Raw genomic sequence first — 27,724 nt, 5'->3', positions numbered from 1 at the left:
GAAGGGCAAGCAAACCAAATAAAAATTCAACAAGAAAGCAGCACAGCTTATAATAAATAAGTAACAAAAAAACAACAGTAACATTTAATCCACACCTATAGCACTAGTATACTCTGGATGCTACAGAATTACCTTAACAGCCAGCTGAAATCTTTTGAGAGTGTCAACAATTATTAAGACCAGCTGCATGGCTGCACAGATTTGTAAGAACAAAAATTGTAATGCTGGCTGTTATTAAGTAAAAAAAACTATGGAAAACATTGGTCATAAGCATATTAAGCGAGTGTTTGAATGCACTAGAGCTAATAGTTAGTGGCTAAACTTAGCTGGAGACATTCAAACACCCTAGCTAATAGTCTAATTATTAGCTATTTTTAGTAAATTAGTTAATAGTTAGTTAGTTATTTGTTAGCTAGCTAATTTCACTAGCATTTTTTTAGCCAACTAACTATTAACTCTAGTGCATTCAAACACCCCCTAAGTACCTTACCTAACGGATGCAGTGCCTGCGAAAGTTCTCTCAAGGTAACTCCTTGCCCACCAGCTTGATGAATAACAAGAAATGCATTCCTGAATAGTTCAGGAGACAATGTGAACAATTCATTTTGGTGCTCAGATACTGGTGATAACTCTTCCGCATAATTTGTCATGGCATCCCAAGGCCATCCACTGTATGAGTTCTCCAACTGAGATTCAGACAATAAATGCCTATATGAACTTAAGCAATTTGAAAACAATGGCATGATGTGCCTTTCTGCATGCAAATCAACATTCTTTTTGCTCATTGCCCAGCTTGAAGTAAAAATAGAGGATTCTTTACCATGAAACTCTTGCAAGAAATTGCTTGTTTGAATTCTATGAAGATTTAGACCTATTTGGATAGCAGGAAATCCTTTCTCCCGGCGGTAGCAAAAGTCACTTTCTATCTTTGGCAAAGGCTTCGGTTTCTTAGCCTTGCTGCTTTTCAGTTTCACTGTATCAGCCTTGCGCTTATGACTGTTGTCAGCCAAACCGCTAGTATCTACGACCAAAGGACCAGAGCTGTTAGGCTCATCAGCCTCACCAACTCCTTCACTAGGCAAGAAAGGTGAAATGAGAAGGTTTCCTGACAAAACCAGAGAGAATAGATGAACAATTTCTCCACATTGTATATCTGGATACAAATAAACTCCACTGTCTGTAGTATTCTTTTGCTGAGCTATAAGCCAATTAGAAAATATAAAAGCCTTTTTCCCTGAACCAAATGGAAAAGGTGAACAACAAGCATTGGTTAAGAATTGTGAAGAAAGGGTGTACGGCTTCCCACCACTCCCAGTAACCTGCAAAATGGCAAAAACAGGGGCTTTTAAGTCACAAGTCACACATAAGTAAAAAGTCAAATGTTCCATATCCCTCATGACATCACTTCAAGTATCACGGCCTAAATCAACTATAAGTCCAACTAGGTTTGGCCTAAATCAAACTTTCTGACTGACCAGCAATATCTGTAAAACAGTATTATCTCATATGAAAAGAGTTACATAGCATATAAATAGTTTTCATTATGAATTTAATAATGCCAATATTATGCTTGTTAAGGCATTATAGTCAAGGATATTACGGGGTGTTTGTGTTGGTGACTTGTTCTCAAATGCTTCGGATTAAGAACAAGGCAACATGAAAAGTGTTAAATGATAAGATCCTTCGTCCTTTGAAACATTATTTCCCTTCGGGATATAATGCACTTCGGACGAAGGTCACAAACAATATATCTTCGTAAGTGCAATAAGCTATGACGAAGGAATTACACGCCACATAAAAAGTAATACAAACATTTAAATTGTATCACAATGTCATTTCTATTTTATTATCATATAACAATAGAAATGACTTCAAATTACAAATGTACCTTCGGGTTGCAGGAAGACAAAAGTACAATGATGACGTAAAAGCAAATGCCAAGTCAGCGTGAACAGTACGGGAGTACTGTTCATCTATTTATAGACGTGGGACGTAGCCCATGTAAAATTACATTCATGTCCATTACATTTGCTGATGACTTATGGGAATCTGTCAAGGCCTAAGCAGTCTTTTCATCTTTAAGTCGGTTCCCCTTTCTGCTACCGCGACGAAGCTTTCCTGCGAACAGCTTCGGCTGTGCACCGTCCTTCGTACAGCTTGGTAATCAGCCCGTCCTCCATGTTCATAATTCTGAGTCCGAAGATACCTGTTCATATAATCCACTTGGAAAACATTGTCAAATCATGTTTTTGAGGACCTTCGGAGGACGAAGGCCCCCAACAGTAGCCCCTCGCAATATTAATTTGTTAATGATAAATTCAGATTGCGATATGGACGAAGGCCTTAAGCCGAAGGTCCGAAAAAACACCTTCCCTTTGCTAGAATAGCAAAAGTCACCGACACGCGGGACCACACAGTTTCCGTCATATCGACTGTATAAATAAGAGCTCGCCACGATTTGTTTGGTACGCTCTCTTGCCATCTGCTCCCGCTCACTAAATTTTTAGCTCTTGCGCACTAGGTTTTGCTGATCTTTTGGTTTTGAAGCTTCGGCTTTGAAAACAGTTTTTCAGTGTTTCCGAAGATGTCGGAAGATAAGAAGGTCACTGCTGAGACGAAGCTGAGTCTCGACGAAGAAAAGAACTTGGGGTTCCTTATAGCGATGGCGGAGACCAATACAGAAAAAATCACCAAGGAGATTCTGGAAGGTTTGTCTGAAGATACTGGTGATAGCGACAGTTATGATGCAGAAAGCTGTGGGGGAGAGTCCGAAGATCGACCATGGCGGCCAAGTCACACGGTTTTCGGGAAAACCACTATTAAGCAGAGTCATATTGACAATATGAGGGGGAGATATTTTCGAGACATATCTATTGTGAGGGCTGATGCTGGAGAAAAAACTTCTCCCATTCCCGAAGAAGATGAAGTCGTAATCTTCCGAAGCTTTCTCAAGGCTGGGCTTCGATTCCCCCTAAGCAGCTTTGTTGTCGAAGTCCTGAAGACATTTCAAATCTACCTTCATCAAATTACTCCCGAAGCTATCACTAGAATGGGGATCTTTGTCTGGGCTGTTAGAAGCCAAGGTTTAGAACCAAATGCTAAAAGCTTTTGCAACATTCATGAATTGTTATATGAGACGAAGCCCTGGGGGAAAGAACAATATCACAACAACTTTGGTTGCTACAGCTTCGGTGCCCGCACCGGGTCAAGCTGCCCCGTGCCAACCTTTCGGAAGAGGTGGCCCGGTGCCTGGATGACAGAATGGTTCTATGTAAAAAATGACTTGACAGCGCAGGAAGATATTAAAAGTATCATTATGCGTCCCATCTGGCAACGCTTCGGACTCCGAAAGCCGAAGGTTGAGATGGATGAGGCGGCCGAAGAATGCCAGAGAGCCTTCGGAGTAGTCTGCTCTTTTATTGGGACAAGGGATCTGGTCCAAGAGCATATTGCCTTCAGGGTGTGGCCACTTGCAGGAAAATGGGAAATGCCGAAGGAGACCGTCAAAAAGTCTGACGAAGGTGGGCTAATCAGACTAAAATACACATTCAAATACGGGGATAAGTTTGTTGAACCTAATGACGACTGGTTAAAAAGCATTGAAACATTAAGTGACGAACTGCTTGGGGTATATTCAAAGGCCGAGAACACTGCATTATCGGCAGCCTTCGGAGGCCGAAAGAAGAAGAGGCTCAACCGGGTATTTGATGCAATCGGGTTTGTCTACCCTAACTACCATTATCCGGTGTTGGGCTACAAAAGAAAAAATACTTCCCCTGCAACAGAAATTGCCACAAGTGCTTCTAGTGAGCCAGCGCCGCAAAGAAAAAAGATGAAGGTGCTCACCCACTGGGCACGTTTTATTGAGCCGGCCATAGTGCCTGAATTTATCGGTGAAGCTTCCCTGGCCACTGAAACTACAGAGCCAGCTCCAGGTAGAGATGGCAATGGGTACCCGCGACCCGATACCCGATGGGTATTTACTCTATTAGGGTATGTATGTGAGCTAAATATTCTACCCGTGGGTATGTTATTGGGCAAAAATCTTCACCCAACGGGTAAACGGGTATTAGAACGTTCCACCTTCACCCATACCCGTTAACCCGCGGGTATAAAATACCCAATATAAACTTAGCCCAAGCATGATCTTAGAATAATGTCATAGCTGCTTAACGACAATTTAATGACCATGTAATGGAACATTAATGTGTTATATAGTACTGTCATATTGTTACTAATTTATCCAATTATCTTTGGTGTCTTGAATGGATGGTTAAATGATGCTAGAAATTTTACAATGGTATTTAGATAGATATACTTGACATTTGTATAATATAATATTTTGATATATGTTTAATTTTGTGGGTACGGGTGACCCGATGGGTGACCCATACCCACGTGGGTATGGGTATGGGGGTAAATCCATACCCACGTGGGTATATGGGTGACCCGATGAGGTTATTTTTTTGTCGTGGGTATGGGTATGGGGTAGTAATACCCGGTGGGTATTTACCCATTTCCATCTCTAGCTCTAGGGCCGAAAATCGAAGAAAAGACTGAAGCACCTTCAGCAGAGAAGGCAGAGAAACCGAGAACTGAAGAACCAAAAATATTAGAAATCTTAAGTCCTTCAGCAAGTGCTGAAACAACAAAAAATCAAAAGGGCCCGTCGGTGACCCCGAAAAGAAAAAGAATGGTGAACGTGTTAGATGTTTTGGAGACAATTAAGTCTTCAAGCACAACTCCAAAGAAGACTGTTGAACTTGCTGAAGTGTCTACCGAAGCTTTAGTTGCTGAAGCTTCGAAGCAACAACCTGAAGCTGAAGCTGGGCCTTCAGATCCCACCAAGGAACAATCTTTGGAAACAAAAATAAAAATATCAGAACCAATTTTGGTTGAAGAAATTGACACTGCCGCCCCCGAAGCTCCTTCCACCATATGCGATTACATCGTGCGACATGCTTCGGGGAAGAAATTATCTGAAGAAGAGATTTATGAAGCCAATCACTATGCCAGAGAGTTAAAATATCCGAAGGGGGCAGTAGTGTTCAACGGGACAAATGAAGATGACTTCCTATACTGTCTCCCTGACAACAAAGAATTATCTGTCTGCCGGGAGATGGCTAGGAGTATGGGGTTTCCGAAGCTTGAGGCTGGACTATGCGCTATGACGAAGGAGGATCTCGCGGATAGTCTTGCATATAATAGCCTGAAGGTATGGGAATTAGACGTTTGCAAAAATTTTACAATACGTAATTCATTCTTTTATTCTTATATGGATTCTTTTTCGTATAGGGTTTAATCCTAAGCAACACATTAAGAGCACAAAAGAGTGCCGAAGATGAGAGCTATGAAATTGCGTTCAACAATTTACGATCAGAAGTTATTAAACTGAGAAACGAAGCTCTAGAAAAAGATAAAATTCTGCTTACATTAGTAGACAAGATAAAAAAGGATGAAGCTGCTGCAAAAGTTCAGGCCGAAGCTCACAGACGCGAAATTAAAGATCTTCAGAAGCAATTGGCCCGGGCGAAAGAAGAACGCATACTTGAAGAAACAAGACGGGAATGTAGCGACCAATGGGCTGATCATTTGGAAGCAACCGTTGAAGAGCTTCGGTCTTCTAAGAAAAGATGCTACGAAAAATCCATGGAATGTGTAAAGAAAATAAAAACCAGCTTCGCCAGCGTTGGCGCATTTTCTAGTGAAGAGAATTTCTCAAGGGGCAATCCCGAAGGTCCACTGGAATGGATCAGTCACGAAGCAGAGGCCTTCGAGGAAATCCTGAGTAGCCGCGGTGACATCTGCGCTTTTTCGGGCGCTAGAGGAGTTGCTACTGTTTTGGAGAGGAAAGGTTGTGAGCATGTAAAATCCTTAGCTCAGTCTGAAGCTGCCTTGTCCTCCGAAGACATCAAAGACCCCTCGGCCGAAGCAAGCATGGTTGGCGGAAAATTCTTTACTGAAATCTGGGACAACGGCGGCCGAGAAATGGCGCAAGAAATTATTCAAAAGAGTGAAAAAGGCATCCATGATGCCAGGAAAGTGACAGAAGTTGCCGAGAAAAGTACAAAGCCCGAAGGGCAAATAGGTATTAATTAGTCATCCTTATTGTGTTGTAATTTTTAATTTCAAACTTTGTTCGCGGTCTATGATAGTAATGTAGACATATTCTCTTCCCTCAGAACCTGCTGGATCGTCTGCTGACCCTCACACAAAAGGGGATGACGAAATTAAACAAATGGCTGAAGCTATCATGGATAAAGTTGTTGAACAACTTCTAAATGAGGCTGCCGAAGTAGTACTAAGAGAAGACTAGATGTTATTAGAAAAAACATTTGAGATGCGATCTATGTAATATTTTGTACATTTGAATGTAATATACAAGTTTCTTTTCATTATTCAATTCTTTACGATGCATGAAACTTTACATACGTACCATTTTTGAGCCTTCGGCGAAAAAACACCTTCCCTTCTTTTCATGCTTCGTGAAGAAGACATTTTCCTTTAATACTATTCTGATGAAGCACGTCCACGCTTCGTGAAAATATTCTCCGAAGCTGTATTCCGAAGATCAACATTGTATTCCCTCGTGACTTCGCACGATTTTCACTTTCTCAAAGCATCCTTTCGAAGGTTGATACTGTGTCCCCTTCTTTTGCCATATGCAACATGATGTATGATGCTTATGCTATGCAAAATGATGTGATGATGCTATGTTATGTAGATGACATTTGTTCCGAAGATACACACAGATCCCCGTAAAACACAAAATATTTTCGTAAGCTCTGCATTCCCTTGGGAACGTCTTTGGAGCTTCTTCGCCTTTTACTTAGGCGGTATCAGCGTTGACTTTTCGCTGTAAGCTCTGCATTCCCTTAGGAACGTCTTTGGAGCTTCTTCGCCTTTTACTTAGGCGGTATCAGCGTTGACTTTTCGCTGTATGCTCTGCATTCCCTTAGGAACGACTTTGGAGCAAAAAACTTACACTGCGCTCCCTTTGGAACGGCTTTTTGTGACTTCAGCTACTTACTCTGTGTTCCTTAGAACGACTTTTTGTTGCTTCGAAGGATTTTTAATAATTCGAAGGGCCTCCTTGTTAGCGCAAATTTTTAAGCTTCAGCAACTTAAGCCTGTGGAGAAAATAGGTTTTGCTCATGACGAACCACGAAACTATTACATGAAAACTAACAATGTTCTTTGTTACACAGAAAATAGAACTGAATAGAAAAGACTGCTATCAAAGGTAGGATATATGTCAATAAATGTGCTTCGACTCTGGCACAGTGCTATTGACTGTGCGAGCTTCGGATTGTTCTCTGAGATCCCTTTGGTGTGGAACATATTGGCTCCCTTCCAGCTGTTGGCCTTGTTGCAGCGGTGGTGGAGGCGGAGGTTGTTGCCATGAAGCTTGAGGTTGACTCGCCGAAGCTACAGAAACTGCAGGGTGGTTGCCCACGTATTCTGGGATGTAAGGCTGATGGTACGAAGCAGTATGCATGACCTGCTTCGGCTGGCCCTGTTGCGCTGCGGCTTCTGCTAGCTCCTTTTGCTTCTGGATGGTAACATGGCACATCCTGGTGGTATGGCCCTTGTTTTCACCACAGAATAAGCAGAATACTCTCCTTGGTTGATCTCCAAATCTTTCGCCGAAGCCCCTGGCGCCTCTGCCTCTTGGAGCTGGTGGCCGGAAGAAAGTTTGCTGTTGCCCCGAAGCCTGTGAGGAGCACTGCGGCCTGTTCTGCTGACTCCCCTTATCATCATTTTGAGTAGAGTTGTGGATGGACCTGACATGCCTCGGATAGAATCTTCCTCCGAAGCCCCTGGTCATTTCAGAAAATCTGAAAGCCTCCTCCCTTCTTTGGCGAAAATCATTGTCGACACGGATGTACTCGTCCATCTTCTGGAGCAGCTTCTCCAAAGTCTGAGGAGGCTTCCTAGCGAAGTATTGAGCTGAAGGTCCAGGACGAAGCCCCTTGATCATGGCTTCGATGACAATTTCATTGGGCACCGTTGGTGCCTGTGCCCTCAAACGTAAGAACCTTCTGACATACGCCTGAAGGTATTCTTCATGATCCTGAGTGCACTGGAACAAGGCTTGAGCAGTAACCGGCTTCGTCTGAAACCCTTGAAAGCTGGTTAACAACATGTCCTTCAGCTTTTGCCATGAAGTAATCGTTCCTGGTCGAAGGGAGGAATACCAGGTCTGAGCAACATTCCTGACAGCCATAACAAAAGACTTTGCCATGACTGCAGCATTGCCACCATACGAAGACACTGTTGCTTCGTAGCTCATCAAAAACTGCTTCGGGTCTGAATGGCCGTCGAACATGGGAAGCTGGGGTGGCTTGTAGGACGGAGGCCAAGGTGTAGCCTGTAGCTCAGCGCACAGGGGAGAAGCATCATCGAAAACAAAATTTCCATGATGGAAATTGTCATACCAGTCATCTTCGTTGAAGAAGCCCTCCTGATGAAGATCTTTTTGTTGAGGCCTTCTGTTTTGCTCATCGTGAGTAAGATGGCGAACTTCTTCAGAAGCTTCGTCTATCTGCCTTTGCAACTCAGCTAGCCTGGCCATCTTCTCCTTCTTCCTCTGCACCTGTTGATGTAGCATCTCCATATCCCTGATCTCTTGGTCTAGCTCATCCTCCTGAAGCGTCGGGCTGACGGCCTTCCTCTTCTGGCTTCGGGCCTCCCGAAGAGAGACAGTCTCCTGGTTGGGGTCCAGCGGTTGCAGAGCTGCAGCCCCAATCGCTGAAGCTTTCTTTGGCGCCATAGCGAAGGTCTATGGCTTCCGAAGGTATTCAAAAAACTCAAAGTGGAAGTGAGTTCACCGGAGGTGGGCGCCAATGTTGGTGACTTGTTCTCAAATGCTTCGGATTAAGAACAAGGCAACATGAAAAGTGTTAAATGATAAGATCCTTCGTCCTTTGAAACATTATTTCCCTTCGGGATATAATGCACTTCGGACGAAGGTCACAAACAATATATCTTCGTAAGTGCAATAAGCTATGACGAAGGACTTACACGCCACATAAAAAGTAATACAAACATTTAAATTGTATCACAATGTCATTTCTATTTTATTATCATATAACAATAGAAATGACTTCAAATTACAAATGTACCTTCGGGTTGCAGGAAGACAAAAGTACAATGATGACGCAAAAGCAAATGCCAAGTCAGCGTGAACAGTACGGGAGTACTGATCATCTATTTATAGACGTGGGACGTAGCCCATGTAAAATTACATTCATGTCCATTACATTTGCTGATGACTTATGGGAATCTGTCAAGGCCTAAGCAGTCTTTTCATCTTTAAGTCGGTTCCCCTTTCTGCTACCGCGACGAAGCTTTCCTGCGAACAACTTCGGCTGTGCACCGTCCTTCGTACAGCTTGGTAATCAGCCCGTCCTCCATGTTCATAATTCTGAGTCCGAAGATACCTGTTCATATAATCCACTTGGAAAACATTGTCAAATCATGTTTTTGAGGACCTTCGGAGGACGAAGGCCCCCAACAGTTTGGATCCATTCATTTTGGAGGAAATGAAATTTACTTAATAAAGTAACCTAATTGGTTTGGATTTTGACATTTCACCACTTTCTAAAGTTCAGATATAAGCCTATCTCAAATTCATAGGGTGGAGGATGGGAAATGATTTTATATATTAGTAAAATATGTTTCTATTTTCTACTCTGCAATTTATATGACGCTCTTCGGCTCACCCTCTATAGTAAAAATATAGCACATAAATATCTCCGACATCTTGCTAATAATAGTATACAAATATGTTTTGCATAAAACCACATTAGCTTAATTGATATGTGCCTAAATTACTATTACTAGAATGAGTTAGAAGTGACGAAACTCTAACCCTAATCAGGGTTGGGAGTGCATATATATAAGCCAAGAGTTGGACCAAGCCCATTACATAGAGGGGTATACAGGTAAATACACAACGACTGACCCAAAACCCAAACAGTATTTAACACCCCACGCAGTTTGAACTCTATCTTGTACACATGTTGAGACTGGATCGAAACTCGACGAAAACCCTCGACGGCAGCCCCTTGGTGAAGATATCAGCGAACTGCAGCGTGGTCGAGATGCTCAGAACCCGAACGTCATCGGCGGCGACACGCTCGCGAATGAAGTCCAGGTCGATCTCCACATGCTTCGTGCGCTGATGATGCATGGGATTGGTGGAGACGTAGACTGCCCTGACGTTGTCGTAGTAGACAAGGGTGGCACGTTGAAGGGGGCTGTGGAGCTCCTGAAGAAGCTGGCACTAGCCAGGAGGCCTCGGCCACGTTGTTGGCCACAGCGCGGTACTCGACCTCCGCACTGGAGCAGGAGACGACGGGCTGCCACTTGGCGGCCAGGAGACGAGGTTAGCGCCCAAGAACACGACATAACCGGAAGTGGACCAGCGCGTGTTGGGACATACAACCCAGTCAGCGTCGATGTAGACCACAAACTCCGATGTCGGGAGGGTCGGAGTAGAAGGCCGTAGTCGAGGGAGCTGTGGAGGTGGCACAGGATCCGCTTCAGAGCGGTGAGATGGGACTCACGCGGGGTGTGCATATGTAGGCACACCTGTTGTACTGGAGGGCGCCGGTCAGGCTCCGGTAGGACGTCGCGTCGACGACCGAGGGCCCGTCGTCCTCAGAGAGCTTCGCTTGAGTGTCGACAGGTGTGGAGCAGGGCTTGTAGTCAGACATGCCAGCCCGCTCCAGGATGTCAATGGCGTACTGGCGCTAGTGGAGGAAGAGACCCTGAGTCCGGCGCTCCGATGTGATGCCATGGCTGAAGTGAAGGGGCCCCAGATCCTTCATCGCGAACTCCTACTGAAGGGCGACGATCATGTGTTGTAGGAGGTCGGCGGATGTCGTGAGCACAATGTCGTCGACATAGAGCAGGAGGTAGATGGTGTCGTCGTCGCGCCGGTAGATGAACAGGGATGTGTCCGACTTGGCCTCGACGAAGCCGATGGAGGCCAAGTAAGAGACGGAGCGACTGTAACAGGCACGCGACGCCTGCTTGAGGCCATACAGGGAGCGGTTCAACCAGCAAACCAGATCCGAACGAGCGGCGTCGACGAAGTCGGTGGGCTGGCTACAGTAGACACTCCGTCAGAGTGCCGTGGAGGAAGGCAATCTTGATGTCGAGCTGATGGATCGCCCAATCCCGAGAGAGGGCGAGGATGACTCGAACGGTGGCGAACTTGACGACGAGGCTGAAGATCTCGTCGTAGTCCACTCCGGGGCGCTAGGTGAAGCCCCGAAGGACCCAACGAGCCTTGCAACGATCGAGGGAGCCGCCCGAGGTCAGCTTGTGGCGAAAGAGCCACTTGCCGGTGACCACGTTGGTGCCTGGTAAACGAGGCACCTGGTCCCAAGTGTGGTTGGCCAGCAGGGCCACGTACTCCTCCATAGCGCAACACCGTTGGGGGTCGGTGAGGGCGGCGCGAACGGAGGGGACCGGGGAGGCATCCGGAGGAGTGGCAGCCGTGTCAGCCGCCAGGATCAGCCGGTCAACGGGGTGGAGAACGCCGGCTGCGCGACGAGTCGCCATCGAGTGGACGTGCCCGGGGTCACGGTGGATGGCAACCGGGTGGTACACAGGAGGCTCGATGCGGGCCAGCGGGGCGTCGGGAGTGGCCCGCTCGCGGCGGTGGTAGACGAGGGCGAGGTCGGCGAAGCAAGCCACGCTCATCAATGGGGTCAGCTCAGCAAGAGCCGAAAGAGTGGTCCCCTCGTGATAGTGGTAGCCGAGGGCGGGGTCGGCGAAGCTGACCAAGCTCGTCAATTGGACCGTGCATGGCATGGGAGGGGTCGACGGAGCTACATGCGGCACAGGCGTGGTTGACAGGGCCGCGCGTGGCGCGGGCGACGGGGCCGCGCGGGGCGCAGGCAGAGTCGACGGGGCCACGCATGGCGCGAGCGAATGCGTCGAGGTTGCGCGTGGCGCGAGTAGAGGCACGAGCGGAGGCGTCGGAATGTTAGTAACCAGGTTCCCGGATCGATGGGATCGAGGAACGAGAACATGGTACGCAGTACGCAGTACACTACAAAAACTAGGATTTAACACTACTGGAACAAGATTGTTCCCACGTTCCCGGAATGGAACGAATGTTCCCGGAACAAGGAACGTGGCCAAGTTTCCAGTTCTCGGTTACTAAGGTCGGAACTGCGTGTGGCGCGAGCAACGGCGGAAGGCAGGGCGGCTAGGGTGGAGGAGGAACCGGATCGAACTCAAGGAGAGAGTCGAGATTGGTGGGTGGGGAGAAGCCAGCAAGGGGAAACACATCTTCGTCGAAAACAACGTGACGAGAAATGACTGCGGTGGGAGACGTGGTCAAGACAACGATACCCCTTGTGATCAAGGGAGTAACCGAGTAAGAGCGAGTGGAGCGAGGAGATAGCTTATGAGGAGCGGTGGCGGAAGTGTTGGGATAGCAGGCACAGCCGAACACTCGAAGGTGGTCGTAGGAGGGGGTTGTGCCATACAGAGCGAAGTGGGGAGTGGGATGGCTCACCGCCTTCGAGGGGAGGCGGATGAGGAGATGTGTGGCGGTGTTTAGGCCTCTGCCTAGTAGCTGGCAGAGAGAGACGCCGAAAAGAGAAGGCAGTGGGTCATGTTGGTTGTGGTCCAAATGATGCGTTCGGCCCGGTCGTTCTGGGGAGAGGTGTAGGGGCATGAGAGACGCAACTGGACACCATGGGTGAGGAAGAAAGAACGAGAGGCGTTGTTGTCGAACTCGCGGCCATTATCACATTAGAGGGCACGGACAGGGCGACGGAACTGGGTGGAGACCCAGGCGAAGAAGTGGGTTGAGGGTGGCGAACATGTCAGACTTCAGCCGAAGAGGGAAAGTCCATAGAAAATGAGAGAAGTCGTCCAGAATGACCAGGTAGTATTTGTAGCCAAAGAGGCTAAGGACAGGAGAAGTCCAAATATCACAATGAACAAGATCAAAGACCTGAGCAGCCCTAGACGTGGAGGTGGAAAAAGGAAGGCGAGAGTGACGGTCGAGCTGACAAGCATGACAGAGGTGCTCAGAGGAGCCCCGACTACATGAGATATCTAAGCGGTTGGAGAGCTAGGACATCACGTCAGGTCCAGGGTGCCCGAGACGACGATGCCAAACAGTGGAGGTGGTGGTAGTAGCGAGGGCATGAGGGGAGGATACACTGGTGGGGGAAGTGGATGGCAAGTGAATAGAGTAGAGGGGGTCAGAGCTGTCATAGCGAGCGAGCACAGCACGAGTGGGAAGGTGGCGTATGGTGAGCCCCCAGGGATCGAACTCTATAGAACGGTGGTTGTCACTTGTGAAGCGACGAACCGAGAGAAGAGGATGAGTAATGGGGAGCTACAAGAACGTTGTTAAGGTAGAAGGGTCCCGAGAGAACCGATGCACCTACTAAGGTGACCGGAAGGGTGAAACTGTTCCCCACCACGATAGAGGAAGGATGTGAGGGGTGTGGAGGAAGGTAGTGGGATAACGAGCTGGTGGTAGGAGTGGTGTGGAAGGAGGCTCCGGAGTCGACCACCGAATCGGTTGGAGAGGGAGAGGTGGTGAAGGCACGTGGTGCGAAGAGAGAGTCAGGGGAGGTGCTCCGACATAGCCACTAGGTGGGGAGGGAGACAACGGGGTCTCGATCACCAGGGAGGCAATCACAACACGGGGGAAGGCAAGCGGTCCAGGCATGTGGTGGCCCACCTGAGGGTGGAGCTCGACGCAATCACGGAGAATAGGGTTCATGCCCAATCGAAGGCCACGAAAATGCCCCGGACAAGCTGGTCGTCGTGTAGGAGGATTCGCATACGTTCCCAACGGAACTTAGCAGAGCTAGGAAGGTGGTGGCGCCGGCGGTCAGGGCAAAGGCAGGGTCGAGGACGTCAGGAGCCATGGGATGCGTAGGGCCACCGGTGATCGGCGTAGGCGGCGCTTCGGTGAGGGAGTGGGCCATGGGCGGGGCACCGGCAGTGGGGACGTAGGTGGAGAAGGTGGCCACAACCGCAATCAGAGCGTCGTCGGAGAGGGCAGCAACAGTGCTAAAAGCGGAGGCCTCCGACAAGGGGGCCGCCGAGGGGAAGTAGGCCAGCACGGGCGAGGCCACGACCATGGATTGCGGCGATGGTCGGAAGGGGAGGTCGGCGCGGCACTGTGATGGAGCCAGCGGGCGAGCCGCACACGGGCAGTGCAGCAGCGGAGGAGGCACCTGCGCAGAGCCGGGGAAGATGTCGGCCTACTAAAGTGCACTAGCGCGAACTGCAGCGGCGACGACGTCCGAGGCGGTGGGGTTCGTGCCGAGCAGAGGAGGTGGGTCTGCGGGTCGGCGTGAAGAAGATGGCGCGCGATGCCTAATAGGAACGACGATCGTCGAGCTAGACGGCTGGATCTCGGCGAGAGCAGGGGGCCAAGCCGACGGAGGTCAGGGAGCCGTCGGCTAGGGAGGGAGGGCGCGCGTCTGCTAGGAAATGAGGGCGTGCGACGGCCCTCTGGCGGAGGCGCGTAGGCTGGGTGGTCACTGGGGAGGGTCGCGGCTGGTGTTGAGTGGTGCCGGCAGCGGGATCTCGGCGGCGGCGGGTCTCCCTGAACAAAGAGGAAGCGCAGAGGATGCAAACGACGGCCGACCGGCGACTGGGGACGCGGTGCGGGAGGAGGCGAGTCTCTACAACGGTGGCCGACAGTGGAGGCACGACCGCGAGCCCGCGCGCAGGAGAGTCCCGGCGGCGGCGACCATCTGCGGAGGTGTGGTCGCGAGCCCGCACGCGACGTGGCCGAGGGAGGCACGGATGCTGGAGCCGGCCGGACCTGCGAAGGACACGGTGGCTGCTGAGGAGATGGAGAGGAGGGGCAGTGGCCTAGAGGGGTGGAGGTGGTCGTGGCCAGGGGCAGGGAGAGGCTGGCAGCGGCTGGAGGTGGGAGGGAGGAAGAGAGAAATCTGAAAACCTAGCTGTGGTACCAAGTTAGAAGTGATGAAACCCTAACCCTAATCAGGGTTGGGAGTGCATATATATAAGCCAAGAGTTGGACAAAGCCCATTACATCGAGGGGTATATAGGTAAATACACAAGGACTAACCCAAACCCTAACAGAATGGAATTCAATTCCAAGGATCCAAACAAGGCCTTAGTGTAATCTCCAAGTCTACGGTTCTCTTGTGTCTCTGATGAACTCTATATACAATTGCCATTATGCCTCAACACAATTATCCAATTCAGTTTCGCTTATTTGTGACATGTATCACAACTCTATGTTTTATGATCCAGCCACCCCTGCACTTCCCCCAGGAGAATACATCTCCATTCTGGGGGCAGCCTTCTAGGGTTTTTTCATGGATGGATCTTCAACGCCATCGTCACGGGGAGTCCGCCCTTCAACTTTATCTGTGTCGTCCTCACGTCATCCGACGCCCATCAGCCAATCGACACCACGACCGTTCGTGTGCCTGTTGCAGGCTGCCCAGACGCAGATCTGCTTCTGGGCTTGACGTCGCCGACGCGCACATCATGGGATTCACTGTCCACCATCTTCATCCGCAAAGGCGCACGAATCTGTTGTGAGCCTTCTCTGAGCGAAGGCAGAGCCCTTCATCCATACACGAATGTCGCAAGTCCTCATCCACGTCGTCGCGGCCATATCGAGCATGGCATTGCCCATCTGCGGCCTCAATAGTCGTCACGCATATCTGTGTGGCCTGTCGTGCACTATACAGTTGCCAGCACTTCCGCACCCATCTCTATGTCGTACATGTGGCATCCTCGTCAACACGGCTGGCCCGTCCACACACATAGACCGTGTGCTCGTCCAACACCCGTTAGTGTGTCGGCCCACCCTATGGACGGTCCCATCCTAGCTTGCCAGTGTTCCCAGTCGTCCCGTCATTGTCTCATCAGGTTCGTTGTGCTTCGTCCATCCTAGACTAGGAGATTACACCAATACCCTCGATTACATTGCGTTTGATAGGGGTCTTAAGGTATTATATTCAAGGATATAGTGTAGTCTCCTAGTCTAGGGTTTCCCTCTTGTGTCTTGTGTCTCATGTACTCGTCATATAGTCACCATTGGGCCTCAATACATTATCCAATTCAGTCTCTCTTATTCGTAATAATGTTATCAATTTATATAAAGTTCTTGCATACCAATGGTCTAAGTTAGAAAAGTTTGAATTAGACTAAACCAAGGTGAACTTATACTTGTGATCGAAAGTAAACTGGAAAGAAAAAAAATCCTTTGAGAACAAACTAAGATATTCTGGCGACATTATTTCAAAGTGTATCACCTACTTTTTTTTATCGAACACGCAGGAAATCTGCAACTCTTTCCATTAATAGATAGAAGAAGGTACAACACAACACAACACACACAACTCAATCCACACGACACAACAAGACACAGCACAGCCACCACACACAAACACTCTGAACAAGGCACAAGATTATCACCCGGGGTCAAACACAAACACTACAGCTGAAAGCAGGTTCAACCTTTTAGCTCCGGCAAGACACCACATCCTAAGCTCATCACCAGTGAGGGTGAGAACACTTGCTAGGCTCGGCGACCTCCCATTGAACACACAGTCGTTGCGATGACGCCAAAGGCTCCAAGCGCCAAGAATTACTAGAGAATTGAAGCCTGATTGGAGATCTCGGGGAACCTTCTCCACAGCCCTGCTCCACCAGTCTTCTAAGCTGCAAAGAGCATTGTCCGGTGAAAGATTAGGCAACCCGGACCTGCGCAGCAAGAGGTACCAGAACTGTCTTGCAAAAACGCAAGAGATGAGAAGATGTTGTATTGTTTCCTCTTCTTGGTCGCAAAGGGAACACGCAATGGGGTGGGGTAGTCCTCTTTTAGCAAGACGATCTGCGGTCCAACATCTATTGTGCATGGCAAGCCAAAGGAAGAAACTGCACTTTGAAGGTGCCCAAGACTTCCAAACACGCTCAAAGGCTCCAAAAGAAGTGGATCCTAGGAATAGCATATCATAAGTCGACTTTGAAGAGTATTGGCCGGACGAGGCATCTCCAGATATGCTTGTCTGGCACTCCATGACTAAGGGAGAATTCTGCAATTACTTCACTAAAAGTCAAAAGATCAGAGATGACAGCTCAAGTGATGGTGCCTCTCAGGTCCCGGATCCAAGCCATCTCCACTAGTCCTTCTGCCACCGTTCTCCTATTGGCAATCCTAGTCGGGACGAGGGCGAAAATATGAGGGGCTAGGTCCTCAATCCTCTGTCCCATCAACCATCTATCCCTCCAAAATAAGGTGTTACGACCATCACCCACCTCTGTAATCATAGTTGTAGAGAGGATAGATTTCAGCATGTTGGAACTCTGGAGAGGCAAATCAGCCCAAGACTTCGAGGGGTCTGTTTTTTCCAACCACAACCATCTTACCCGTAGGGCCCAATTCAGTTTTTGTAAATCAGAGATGCCAAGACCACCAAGCTCCTTTGTACGTGTCACTTTGCCCCAAGCAACTAAGCAGTGACCACCGAGCACATCTTTTCGTCCTTTCCAAAGAAAGCCATGTCTAATTTTGTCAATGGCTTTGATAGCCCATTTAGGTAAATCCAAAGCCACGTCGTGATACATAACTGTTGCCATGAGCACATACTGCACTTGGATAGCTCTCCCAGCCCGAGTCATCAAGTCGGCCTTCCAATTAGGTAAGAGGTCCGCAAGCCTATCAATTAGTGGCTGCAGCTGCTCCTTGTTTAACTTCCTGATAGAGAGAGGTAGCCCGAGATATTTGAGAGGAAGTGTTTCAACTTTGCAAGGAAAAATCTGGGTCACCATTTCCATGTCCACCGGAGAGCATTGAATGGGAGCCACACTACTTTTTTGTATGTTGGTTTTTAGCCCCGAGGCGTCCCCAAACAGATCCAAAATCATGGTTACCATGTGCAGATCACTGGCAGTCGGCCTCAAGAACATCACCACATCATCAGCATAAAGCGATATTTGGTGCTGAATGGAACGAGTTGAAAGGTGTTGGAGCAGTCCCCCATCAGCAGCTTTAACAATTAGGCCATTGAGAACATCCATAACAATGATGAAAAGAAGAGGGGATAGTGAGTCACTGATGGAATAAGTCTTGAGCATCTAGAGGACAGCAGTCGCTTTTGACTGTCCTCTGTAGTCCTTTAGCATCTAGAGGACAGCTTGACTGTCCTCTGTAGTCTCTTTAGCATCTAGAGGACAGCAGACGCTTTTTGACTGTCCTCTGTAGTCGCTTTAGCATCTAGAGGACAACAGTCGCTTTTGACTGTCCTCTGTAGTCTCTTTAGCATCTAGAGGACAATCCTGTTGTGTAGTGTGTGTGAGAAGGTGTGGTAGTGCAGCCTCTAGGGCTATAAATATGGGTCTCCAACCCTTAGATGGGTATGGCATTGTGTAGTGTTTGAAGAAATAAACAGAAAATTGCCCCAACTCATAGTGTCATCCTCTTGATGAGAGTTAGAGTCCCTCTACTTACAATTGGTATCAGAGCCAAACTATCCTGCAGCCTAAACATCTCGTGCTCATCTCCTTCCCGCGCCTCTTCCCACACTCAGTCGGCAGCAAGAGCTCCAACTGTTCCTTCCTCCCCTGCTCAGACGAGCAGTCTTTCGTCTGAGACAGCCTCTTCCACACGCAGTGACCCCTCACTAGCCCACCATGTCCCTACGCTCGGCCACTTCGAGTGCGCGGCGCCAGCAGGAGGCCGAGGTCGCCGCGGCACAAGAACGCGAGCGAGAAGCAGCAGCGGCGGCAGCGACAGCGGCGAGGGCAGCACGGTTGGCGGCGGCGGAACTGGCAGCGGCGAGAGCGGAAGTAGAAGCAGCGGAGGCAACGGATGCTGCACGTGCGGCGGCAGCAGAGCTCGAGGTTCTGTGCGGCAGTAGAGCTGGCAGCTCTGCTTCTGTCGACGACAACACCGACGAAGAGCTCAGGCTGGCGAGGGAAGCAGCGCGAGAGTAGGCGGCACAGTGGGCAGCCGCGCATCCCCATGGGGGCGCGTGTGGCGGCAGCCCAGATAGGCGCCGACGCGCTGACGGCGCTCCTGGCAAGGGCGCACGCGGTGGCAGCCTAGATGGGCGTAGACACGCCGGCGGTGCTCCCGGCGGCGGCGACCGAGTCGACGGAGATCGCGGCCTCTACAGGCGGCGCGGCTCTCCCTCCCCGGATCGGTACCATGGTCGCCTCATGGCCCAGGCCATTGTCAGGGACATCGGTCCTGGCGGTGGGTGGCCTACCCTCACCAAGACCAACTACGTCGAGTGGGCCGCGGTGATGAGGGTACGGCTCCAGGTTCGCCATATGTGGGAAGCAGTTCGGTACGACGACGTCGACTACCACGAGGATCAGCGGGCGCTGGATGCCCTCATTGCTGCAGTCCCGCCCGAGATGCAGTTTTCGTTTTCCCAGAAGCGGACTACCAAGGAGGCCTAGGACGCCATCGCTGCGACCCGCATCGGCAGTGACCGTGCCCGCAAGACCACACCGCAGACACTTCGCAAGGAGTGGGATAACCTGGCCTTCAAGCCAGGTGAGGATGTTGATGACTTTGCTCTCTGCCTCAACACTCTGTTGCAGAAGATGGTGCAGTTCGGTGACGACACCTACGATGAGGAGAGAGCTGTTGAGAAACTCTTCTGTTGCATCCCCGAGAAGTACAAGCAGATTGCTCGCTCGATCGAGTCTCTGCTAGACCTCTCCACGATGACGATCGAAGAGGCGATAGGTCGTCTCAAGGTGGTCGACAGCGACGAACCACAGGCTCTCTCTGGGCCTATCACTATCAGCGAGAAGCTACATCTCACTCGGGAGCAGTGGGAGGCCTGCCAGGGTGACAAGAAGAAGGGGGAGTCCTCCTCGACACGAGGCCGCAAACGCAGCAAGCAGCGCAAGGCGCGTGGAGGCGCCCAGGCCGGGGCGCGAGGACTAGGGCTGGACGAAATGCTCGTGGCTCGCTGGCTCGCTCGGTTCATGGTCAGCTCGGCTCGGCTCAGATCGGCTCGTTTGAATTTTTTCACGAGCTGAGCTGACATCCTAGCTCGGTTCGTTAACGAGCCAGCTCGGTTCGTTAACGAGCCAGCTCGCGAGCTAAACGAGCTACCATATTCCAACAAAACAAAACTATATGCATATCATTTACAGAATAATGGATGAACATGTTATATATATGTGAGGTGTCTATGGCCTATGAATTAAACTAATGATTAATGAACTATGTATATGTGTTAATTTGGTCTATGCAAATATAATTATGGGTTAAACTGTTGAACATGCATGTGTATTGTGAATTAATAAGTGATGAATGTGCTAATTTGGTGTTACATTGACGTGGTTTGTGAAACTATGAGTATAATTACTATTTTCTATTGTTAAATTAGTTTAGAATAAAATAAAAATAAATATTATGTATATATTAATTTTTTCTGCTTTGGCTCGCGAGCTAAACGAGCCGAGCCGAGCTGACTCTGTGGCTCGTTAGCTTAACGAGCCAGCTCGAACTCGGACGAGCCGAGCCAAGCTGGCTCGTTATCCACCCCTAGCGAGGAGATGCTGAGGGTGGTGCACGTGGAGGTGTCCAAGGCGGCGCCGTCGGCAACAAGAAGCCGGCACGAGACGACGGCTGTCACAACTGCGGCAAGCTTGGCCACTGGGCCAGGGACTGTCGGCAGCCACGACGTGGTCAGGCCAACGTCGCACAGGCGGAGGCGGAGGAGGAGGCCCTGCTCCTGGCACATGCAAGCATCGAGCCTGATGGAATAAGTCTTGAGCATCTAGAGGACAGCCTGCTTTTGACTGTCCTCTGTAGCCCTTTAGCATCTAGAGGACAGCTTGACTGTCCTCTGTAGTCTCTTTAGCATCTAGAGGACAGCAGTCGTTTTTTTGACTGTCCTCTGTAGTCGCTTTAGCATCTAGAGGACAACAGTCGCTTTTTACTGTCCTCTTTAGTCTCTTTAGCATCTAGAGGACAATCCTGTTGTGTAGTGTGTGTGAGAAGGTGTGGTAGTGCAGCCCCTACGGCTATAAATATGTGTCCCCAACCCCTCTAAGGGTATGACATTGTGTAGTGTTTGAAGAAATAAACAGAAAATTGCCCCAACTCATAGTGTCATCCTCTTGATGAGAGTTAGAGTCCCTCTACTTACAATTGGTATCGGAGCCAAACTATCCTGCAGCCTAAACATCTCGTGCTCATCTCCTTCCCGCGCCTCTCCCCACACTCAGTCGGCAGCAAGAGCTCCAACTATTCCTTCCTCCCCTGCTCAGACGAGCAGCCTTTTGTCTGAGACAGCCTCTTCCACACGCAGCGACCCCTCACTAGCCCACCATGTCCCTACGCTCGGCCACTTCGAGTGCACGGCGCCAGCAGGAGGCCGAGGTCGCCACGGCACAAGAACGCGAGCGAGCAGCAGCGGCTGCAGCGACAGCGGCGAGGGCAGCACGGTTGGCGGCGGCGGAATTTGCAGCGACGAGAGCGGAAGTAGAAGCAGCGGAGGCGGCGGATGCTGCACGTGCGGCGGCAACAGAGCTCGAGGTTCTGCGCGGCAGTAGAGCTGGCAGCTCTGCTTCTGTCGACGACAACACCGACGAAGAGCTCAGGCTGGCGAGTGAAGCAGCGCGAGAGCAGGCGGCACAGTGGGCAGCCGCGCATCCCCATGGGGGCGCGTGTGGTGGCAGCCCAGATAGGCGCCGACGCGCTGACGGCGCTCTGGGCGAGGGCGCACGCGGCGACAGCCTAGACGGGCGTAGGACGCGCCGGCGGTGCTCCCGGCGGCGGCGACCGGGTCGACGGAGATCGCGGCCTCTACAGGCGGCGCGACTCTCCCTCCCCGGATCGGTACCATGGTCGCCGCATGGCCCAGGCCATTGTCAGGGACATCGGTCCCGGTGGTGGGTGGCCTACCCTCACCAAGACCAACTACGTCGAGTGGGTCGCGGTGATGAGGGTACGACTCCAGGTTCGCCAAATGTGGGAAGCAGTTCGGTACGGCGACGTCGACTACCACGAGGATCGGCGGGCGCTGGATGCCCTCATTGCTGCAGTCCCGTCCGAGATGCAGTTTTCGCTTTCCCAGAAGCGGACTGCCAAGGAGGCCTGGGACGCCATCGCTGTGACCCGCATCGGCAGCGACCGTGCCCGCAAGACCACACTGCAGGCACTTCGCAAGGAGTGGGAGAACCTAGCCTTCAAGCCAGGTGAGGATGTTGATGACTTTGCTCTCCGCCTCAACACTGTGTTGCAGAAGATGGTGCAGTTCGGCGACGACACCTACGATGAGGAGAGAGCTGTTGAGAAGCTCTTCCGTTGCATCCCTGAGAAGTACAAGCAGATTGCTCGCTCGATCGAGTCTCTGCTAGACCTCTCCACGATGACAATCGAAGAAGCGATAGGTCGTCTCAAGGTGGTCGATGGCAACGAACCACAAGCTCCCTCTGAGCCTATCACTATCGGCGGGAAGCTACATCTCACTCGGGAGCAGTGGGAGGCCTGCCAGGGTGACAAGAAGAAGGGGGAGTCCTCCTCGACACGAGGCCGCAGACGCGGCAAACCGCGCAAGGCGCGTGGAGGCGCCCAGGCCGGGACGCGAGGACATGCTGAGGTTGGTGCCCGTGGAGGTGCCCAAGGCGGCGCCGTCGGCAACAAGAAGCCGGCACGAGACGACGGCTGTCACAACTGCGGCAAGCTTGGCCACTGGGCCAGGGACTGTCGGCAGCCACGACGTGGCCAGGCCAACGTCGCACAGGCGGAGGCGGAGGAGGAGGCCCTGCTCCTGGCACATGCAAAAATCGAGCCATCTCCAGCGGCACCGGCCGCAGCGGCACTCCTCCACCTTGATGGGTCAAAAGCACGCGTTTTCCTCGGCGACGGCTCCAACAAGGACATGATCGAAGGATGGTGCCTTGACACCGGCGCCACTCATCACATGACCGACCGACGGGAGTTCTTCACCGCGCTTGACTCTAGCGTCCGAGGCTCCGTCAAGTTTGGGGACGCCTCCGGCGTAGAGATCAAGGGCGCCGGCTCAGTCGTCTTCACCGCCGCGTCTGGTGAGCACAGGCTGCTCAACGGAGTCTACTACATCCCCGCGCTGAGGAACTCTATCATCAGCTTGGGACAGCTGGATGAGAACGGTTCGCGCGTGGAGGTCGAGCACGGAGTCATGAGGATCTAGGATCCCTCCCGTCGCCTTCTTGTCAAGGTACGCAGGAGTGCAAATCGGCTTTACATCCTCAATGTGAAGGTGGCACAACCTTGCTGCCTTGCTGCTCGTCGAGACGACGGGGCATGGCAGTGGCACGAGCGCTTCGGGCACCTTAACTTCGAGGCCCTGAAGCGGCTCAGTGCCAAGGAGATGGTGCGAGGCCTGCCGTGCCTTGACCATGTGGAGCAATTCTACGATGTCTGCGTGTTGACAAAGCAGAGACGGCTCCCCTTTCCCCAGCAGTCGAGCTTCCGAGCCAAGGAGAGGCTCGAGCTCGTGCATGGGGACTTGTGTGGCCTGGTGACACCAGCCACACCAAGAGGACGACGCTACTTCTTGCTGCTCGTCGACGATCTCTCTCGCTACATGTGGGTGATGATCCTTGGCAGCAAGGGAGAGGCTGCGAACGCCATCAGGCGTGTGCAGGTCGCTGCGGAGGCGGAGTGCGGCCGCAAGCTGCGCGTGCTGCGCACCGACAACAGCGGCGAATTCACGGCGGCTGAGTTCGCATCGTACTGCGCGGATGAGGGCGTTCAGAGCCACTACTCCGCGTCGTACAGCCCGCAGCAGAACGGCGTCGTCGAGCGGCGCAACCAGACGGTTGTGGGGATGGCTCGGGCTCTCCTCAAGCAGAGATGAATGCCAGCTGTCTTCTGGGGAGAGGCGGTGGTGACAGCGGTTTACATCCTCAACCGCTTGCCCACCAAGGCTCTCAACGGGATGACACCGTACGAGGCTTGGCATGGGCGCAAGCCGGTGGTCTCTCACCTACGGGTCTTCGGCTGCCTCGCGTTCACCAAGGAGCTTGGCCACATCAGCAAGCTCAACGATAGGAGCACCCCGGGGGTGTTCATTGGCTACGCGGAGGGCTCGAAGGCCTACCGCATCCTTGACCCAAGAACACAGCGTGTGCGCACGGCGCGCGACGTAGTGTTCGACGAAGGGCGAGGATGGGCGTGGGACAATGCGGTGGACGACGACACGACTCCGACGTACGACTTCACCATCAAGTACGTCCACTTTAAGGGACCTGGGGGAGTAGGCAACTCTTCTCCGAGCAGGTCTACCCCAGCCTCCAAGTCTCCACCGACTCCAGCGTCACACTCTCCAGCTCCTGCTACAACGAGCTCTTCACCACCACGCACTCCAGCCACGACTCCGGCTACAGCAAGCTCTTCGCCACCACGTACTCCAGCACCGACGGTACCCTCTCCGGGAATGTCCTCTCCGACACCAGCTCGTGTCGAGCACGACCCAGTGGAGCTCGTGACCCCTCTGTCCCGCGACGAGGAGCGCGTCGACGCGTGCTACGACGGCGAGCCGTTGCGGTATCGAAGGGTGGAGGGCCTTCTCATCGACCCGTCGGTGCCAGGCCCTGCATCTCGCATTCTGGCAGGAGAGTTGCATCTTGCATGCGACGATGGTGAGCCTCGGTCTTTCGCGGAGGCCGAGAAACATGCGGCTTGGCGTGCCGCGATGCAGTCGGAGATGGACGCGGTTGAGACGAACCGCACCTGGGAGCTCGCTGATCTCCCTCATGGTTATCGCGCGATCACCCTTAAATGGGTGTTCAAACTGAAGAGGGATGAAGCCGGCGCCATCGTCAAGCACAAGGCTCGCTTGGTGGCACGCGGTTTCCTACAGCAGGAGGGGATCGACTTCGACGATGCTTTCGCCCCCGTGGCACGGATGGAATCCGTGCGACTCCTCCTTGCGCTGTCAGCCCAGCAGGGCTGGCACGTTCATCACATGGACGTCAAGTCGGCGTTTCTCAACGGCGACTTAAAGGAGGAGGTCTACGTACACCAGCCGCCAGGTTTTGCGATCCCTGGCAAGGAGGGCAAGGTGTTGCGCCAGCGCAAGGCTCTCTATGGCCTGCGACAGGCACCGAGGGCGTGGAATGCCAAGCTGGATTCCACGCTCAAAGGAATGGGTTTCTCGCCAAGCCCGCACGAGGCGGCCATCTATCGGCGGGGCAATGGAGGAAGTGCCCTGCTGGTGGGTGTCTACGTTGACGACTTGGTGATCACCGGCGCCAAGGATGCAGAGGTGGCAACGTTCAAGGAAGAAATGAAGGCCACCTTCCAAATGAGTGACCTGGGGCATCTCTCCTTCTACTTGGGGATTAAGGTGCACCAGGGAGACTCCGGGATCACAATTCGCCAGACCGCCTACGCCAAGTGCATTGTTGAGCTGGCTGGGCTCACCGACTGCAACCCAGCTCTCACTCCGATGGAGGAGAGGCTGAAGCTTAGTCGCGACAGCACGACGGAGGAGGTGGATGCTACACAGTACCGGCGTCTTGTGGGGAGCCTTCACTACCTCGTCCACACACGGCCTGACTTGGCATACTCCGTCGGCTACGTTAGTCGGTTCTTGCAGCGACCGACGACGGAGCATGAGCAGGCTGTGAAGAGGATCATCCGCTATGTTGCGGGGACTCTCGACCACAGTCTCTACTACCCGAGGTGCCCTGGGGAGGCACACCTTGTCGGGTACAGCGACAGCGACCACGCCGGTGACATCGACACTAGCAAGAGCACAAGCGGGATCCTCTTCTTCCTCGGCAAGTGCCTCATTAGCTGGAAGTCGGTCAAGCAGCAGGTGGTGGCCATGTCCAGCTGCGAGGCCGAGTACATAGCGGCGTCCACTGCTTCGACTCAGGCACTCTGGCTGGCTCGACTGCTCGGTGATCTCCTCGGGAGAGACACTGGAGCGGTGGAACTCAGGGTGGACAGCCAGTCCGCTCTGGCATTGGCCAAGAACCCCGTGTTCCATGAACGGAGCAAGCACATCCGGCTGAGATACCACTTCATCCGAGACTGCTTGGCAGAAGAGAGCATCAAGGCGCGTTACATCAACACCAAGGATCAGCTTGCAGACCTGCTCACCAAGCCCCTTGGGAAGATCAAGTTTGTTGAGCTTTGCTCCAGGTCCGGGATGGCCCAACTTTCTCACAAGACGACGCCCAAGACTTAGGGGGAGAACAATGGAATAAGTCTTGAGCATCTAGAGGACAACAGTCGCTTTTGACTGTCCTCTGTAGTCCTTTAGCATCTAGAGGACAGCTTGACTGTCCTCTGTAGTCTCTTTAGCATCTAGAGGACAGCAGTCACTTTTTGACTGTCCTCTGTAGTCGCTTTAGCATCTAGAGGACAACAGTCGTTTTTGACTATCCTCTGTAGTCTCTTTAGCATCTAGAGGACAATCCTGTTGTGTAGTGTGTGTGAGAAGGTGTGGTATTGCAGCCTCTAGGGCTATAAATATGGGTCTCCAACCCTTAGATGGGTATGGCATTGTGTAGTGTTTGAAGAAATAAACAGAAAATTGCCCCAACTCATAGTGTCATCCTCTTGATGAGAGTTAGAGTCCCTCTACTTACAGTCACCTTGCCGCAGGCCCCTCTTGTGTTGGATGTATTCTCCAGGCACTCCATTAAGCATAATTTGGGTAGAGGAGGTCATAAGCAGCCCACTGATCACATCTCTCCATATAGGACCGAATCCAACCTTTTCCAATACTTCAAGTAAGAAAGACCAAGACACTGAATCGAAGGCCTTGGAGATGTCCAGCTTGAGAAGAATTCTAGGCTGTTTTTGAGCATGTAGCAATCTTGCAGTCTGCTATACTAACATGAAGTTGTCTTGAATGAATCGGCCCTTAATAAACGCACTTTGGTTCTTAGAAATCAGCTTGTCCATATAGACTCTCAGTCTGTTTGCCATGATCTTCGAGATTAACTTTGCGAAGCTGTGGATCAAGCTAATAGGCCGAAAGTCCTTGGCAAGGATGGCATCCTCTTTTTTAGGTAAGAGAGTGATGAAGGCTGTGTAGCAGAAGGGAAGTCATACGAAACTACAACAAGAGCCTAAGTGTAGGTTGGTATGCAAGTGTGAACACTAAGAAAACAACTTAAACCACAGCTCACTGTAAGATAAGAAATGAAGAATATCTACTGGAGCTTAACTTTGACTAACAAAAGTCATAGTTTAGCCCATATCCATCTATTTGTCATGCTGCATAAACTACGGGATGTCTCATTCACAGCCAACAAAAATAAACACTACAGTTTGGTATTAGCAACAAATATTGGCTACTGTTTGGAGCTTTGAATTGGCACCAAAGCCTTGCGTTCAAGGAAAATTTGGCAGCACCAATCCAACAAAGGTGGCCAACTAGGATAACCCTGACTAGACTCGAATTATGAAGTTTGGCTATATTTTGCCAGGGAAAAAATGATAAGATTGTGGATCCATATCACATTCACAGTTTTTGGCAAACTTACATGAGTCTACCGCTTCTGTGATTGCCGACAAGTTGGCATGGCAAATTGGCAAGAAACCAAAATCTAGAACTTGCCAACATCTTCGCATCACACAGGGTTCGGAAGAGCCAAAATTTGGTAAGGCTCATCAGGGTCATACACCAAACATGTCCCGAATGCTAATAAAAGTACTTAAGTTGGGCACATCATACTGAAAAGCAAATATTCCAAAGGAAACATAAGTTCA

At 51.2% G+C, this 27,724-nt stretch overlaps 1 long non-coding RNA gene across 1 annotated transcript in view; it reads right to left on the bottom strand.

Moving 5' to 3' along the window:
• Positions 1–27,708, bottom strand: part of LOC118472109 (uncharacterized) — a 28,294-nt gene extending 586 nt beyond the window's left edge. The window contains exons 1-4 of the long non-coding RNA XR_004849713.1: positions 27,499–27,708; positions 821–1,319; positions 491–570; positions 133–191 (exon numbers count right to left, since the gene is read on the bottom strand). This is a non-coding gene — a long non-coding RNA (uncharacterized lncRNA). The remainder of the gene's footprint in view (positions 1–132; positions 192–490; positions 571–820; positions 1,320–27,498) is intronic.
• Between the last annotated feature and the right edge of the window lie 16 nt (positions 27,709–27,724).

This window comes from Zea mays, chromosome 5 (genome assembly GCF_902167145.1).
Source record: "Zea mays cultivar B73 chromosome 5, Zm-B73-REFERENCE-NAM-5.0, whole genome shotgun sequence".
Taxonomy (NCBI): domain Eukaryota; kingdom Viridiplantae; phylum Streptophyta; class Magnoliopsida; order Poales; family Poaceae; genus Zea; species Zea mays.
The sequence above is the reverse complement of the archived record's forward strand: the minus strand, read 5'-3'. Positions and strand labels throughout refer to the sequence as shown.